Below are 4,083 nucleotides of genomic sequence, written 5' to 3'. Positions count from 1 at the left end.
CAGGACCGGAGTCGCATTGGCTTTTACCACAAAGAAATCCATCGTTCCGGATCTTCCCTGGTAGTTGCATCGTAGGCTGCACTTTCCTTTTACTTCTAAAGGAGTGTTTCCGTAGCCAAACAAACGAGTTTTTGTCGGCTCAAGGCTGGAGTTTTTGCTTCTCAGGTATCCCTTGCTCTAGATGAGGCATGGAAGAGATTTAAGGAACATGCAGAGCTCATGTTCTCCGGTCCGTTAAAAGACAAGGACGAAGTCGTCAAGGTCTCGTTCTTGAAGATCTGGATCAATGAATCCGGCAGAGACATATTGAACACGTTTGCGTTCGGGGACAACGACGACCAGAAAAAACTGAAAACGTACTACGACAAATTTGCAACGTATGTCAAGCCAAAGTCAAACCAGGTGCTGGCAAGATACAAATTCCACAACAGAACCCAAGGCGCGAACGAGCCAGTGGAACAGTTTATTAGAGCATTAATCAATCTAGCGAAAGATTGTAATTTCAAGGATACCAACGAAATGGTATTAGACCGGTTAGTGTTTGGGACCAACTCAAACGAAGTTAGAAAGAAACTGATCGGCAAAGGATCTGAACTAAAGTTGGATGAGGCCATACGGGTGTCCAGGACCTATGAGTCCGACCAATCAACTTTGAAATCGATCGCCCAACCAGTTCCCAGCAACGACGTGCATGGAGTTCAGACTCAACACAGAGCACGCTACGTCCCGCCCAGACCTTTCAGAAAAACTAGAGCAACGGGGAGTGGCGGGAGAGGAAAGCCCAAGTACACGAGGCCAACCAACACATGTGGAAGATGTGGCAAAGGCCACAACACAGCAGACAGGTGTCCTGCAAACGGAAAAGAATGCAGAAAGTGCGGAAAAAGGAACCACTTCGCTGCTGTGTGCCGAGCGAAGAGTGTGAACGAAGTTAGGTCTCCAGAGGAAGAATTCCAAGACTTCCACATAGAGACGGTGTACAAGCAAAAAGTCGAGGGAGACCAGGCTTTCGTCGACCTCCATCGCCGGAGCCAGAGAAAGCCTCAAGTGCAAGTTGGATACGGGAGCGCAGGTCAATGTGCTACCCGAAAGGGACTGGAGCATGCTGAGAAGCACAACTATTCCTATCGATAGTAAAAGCGACATGCAGAAAAATGAGAGGAAGAAGCTGGTTGTCCACAGAAAATGCAGAAAGCAATGTTTGCCTTGCAGCTAAGTTTTTGATTTCACACTCATATGGAAAAAAAAGAGGCCAGGACAAGAAGCACTGCAACATTTTAAAATGTGCATGTTACAGAAGTGACGTGGCATACACCGCCCCTTTGCAATTTTATAAGGACTGTAACAATCTGAAGCACCAAACAACCAAAACCTAGACACACAACCGCATGTGCACAAACAAGTTTGCAAGTGATTGAACAGAGCCCTCGCCCCTGGCAAACCGAAGCACAGCAGCCTGTCTGATCTTGAGCAATGCCTTCTACTAGGGTGCATAAAATTCTAGTAGAATGAATTAGCATTCGTGGAAAGGCCAACGGCAATCTTTTAGTATCGTTCATCTATTCCTTCAGGCAGATATGTCAACAGGTCATCCAGTTCGCTTTATTTCTGACCCAGGGCCCCTACAATGCTGCTCACATAATTCAATCAGGGCCATTGCTTGCATATCTTCAAAGGCCGGAAGGCTCGTCTGTTTTAAAAGACATCTGTTTTAGACAATTAGAATCTTGCACTAGTTTTTTTTCTGAATATAGTTTATTGTCATACTTATCATTACTTAAAGACCAAACAGGAGTGCCCTGGGCACAGCACTAAGGAAGTACTCCCTACTGTGACCATCCCAGCAGCTAGAGGGGTGAATTGACCCCTATAAATACATAAACTAATAAAAATCTCAGACTGTCTACACACTGGAAACAAAGGCAGGGACAGATTAGCATAAAATACTGGTCAAAAATTCAAATATTTTTCTCTACTGGTTTTCAAGGAAACACTATCAAACCCTGCAGAATGATCCAGATAGCTGTAACAAAGTTACATAATCGAGGTCCTAATAACAGCAACTTTCAAATTTTGGGAAACCAACCTTGTGTTCAAATTGAAACTTTCAAGTCTGCTCTGCCAACTTTGTATCAAAATGTCTTTTTGTATCTACACATGATTACAACTTGAAAATCTTCCTTATAACTGAATTAGCTCTGATATTTATGTGTCTAGAAATATGGCTAATAATGTGGTGTCTGTTTGTAAGTGTACCAACAGGGGCTATGTAGACTGTACATGTAACTGTCAGGTATGTCTCACAGTACCAGAGTAAGACAAGCCAGCATTTTCATTACTTTATATTCTGGGTTAGGTAAAGCTTTATGTATAATCATACTTTAATACCTAATGTAGTATCCTAATATCAAAATTGAATTGAAAATAAACTTGTGTTGGTCAGCCGTCTCAGCCAGCCTTACCTGATGTGAACTCCACCACAGTGAACAGAAGACTGAGCTCTAGTAGTTTACGTTAGCCGAATTTATTGGGTGGTTTTATAGTACGGGGTTGGTCTTTAACAAAATTACATCTACTAGAAAGAATAAGGAAGATAAGTCAAATGTTTTCGCATCATGGGAAGGGGAACACATATAAGGAAGTCTTCAGCAGCTTGAGCTACAAAATAACATAACACGTGTTGCTGATTTTTTTATTTTCCAGAACTACATTGGACCAGAACTTGCCGTCTGCAAGTACAGCATGGTTCACATAATGCAGCCTAACGAAGTACTTTGTAGACTTACACCAGCAGTTGCTCTTTAAGCCTATGGTGAGTCATTTCCGGGTATTCATTGAAATATTTACTTTCCAAGCATATGTATCAATAGATACCCGAGCCCTATTGGAGGACAAAACCCCTACAGCCGACAAGGACGGCGTACCTCGTGGACCCAAAATGGAGGGAAAAGTGTGCTTCCTCCCAATACAAGACACCCCAGCACCTGAGAGGGTACCTAACCCAGAAGAATCGAATCCACTACATCCTAGCGGTTCACGAGAGATTCTGAGCGACCCGACCTTGCCCTCCTTCGAGCTTGGTCAGGGCGATGGGAGAATGCCAAATTACTTTCCGTTTGAAACTTGAGTCATCTGTGTCAGCAGTAATGTATGCACTGCCAGACAATATGGCCATGGATACATTAGCCTGTTAGTCCATGTTTACGCAAAGTGCTACTTCGATCTATTTGGAGAAAAGGTTGGATGTCACCACTCCAGCTGTAATATGATGTTACTATTGTCCAAACCAGATTTTCTTAGCTTGCTATCCAAGACCATAGTCAGACCACACTACAGAGAAAGTGGCTGCTGAATGAGGTGTACAACTACAAGGAAGAAAACAAGCGGAGAATGGCCACATAAGCAGAAGTTAAGCAGCATCGTCTCTAGGCCATGCAGGCTGAGGAAAAGTACCATCAGGAACAAGAGCAAAAGGAACGAAACATTATTTGTGGCCTTGACATCCAGAAAACCCATCTAACTTAGCTGAACAAGCCCCCACTGTACCAGAGGCACAGTCCCCGAAGTCTGGGTTTCCAAGAGGCTTGACAGCTGTAATACTTTAAAGACCTGCCTAACAGAACCCGAGTAATCTGGATGTCCTGCCATTGCCAATAGTTTTGCTCTGCTACCCATTTACGTTTGGGTGTATGGATGATAATATTGCAACAGCTACTAGTACTGCTGCTCTCATCAAGGGGCTGGTTGTTTTGTATTAGCATCCTGCTGTAGGTATCAATACGATTTCCACACTTGAAGCTGGTCACTTCAAAGATCACCAGACCCATGTGACATCTTGTACTCCTCTGGATAATTTGATCCTTGGTTGGCCTGTGGGAGTGAAATACACATATTATTGCACATCTCAGCAGACAAGAACACAGAATTAGAAAGAACGAAGAAGCTTAAAACATTATACATATATTCTCTGTAACAGTTGTGACTTGAGCATGATATATGCACATACACGCACTCTATTCGTTCTAATTCTACAAACTAACGTAGTTCCCATTTTATAGTCACCGTAGTTTTACTAACGCTATA

The sequence above is a fragment of the Branchiostoma floridae genome, chromosome 6 (genome assembly GCF_000003815.2).
Source record: "Branchiostoma floridae strain S238N-H82 chromosome 6, Bfl_VNyyK, whole genome shotgun sequence".
NCBI classification, from domain to species: domain Eukaryota; kingdom Metazoa; phylum Chordata; class Leptocardii; order Amphioxiformes; family Branchiostomatidae; genus Branchiostoma; species Branchiostoma floridae.
The sequence above is the reverse complement of the archived record's forward strand: the minus strand, read 5'-3'. Positions refer to the sequence as shown.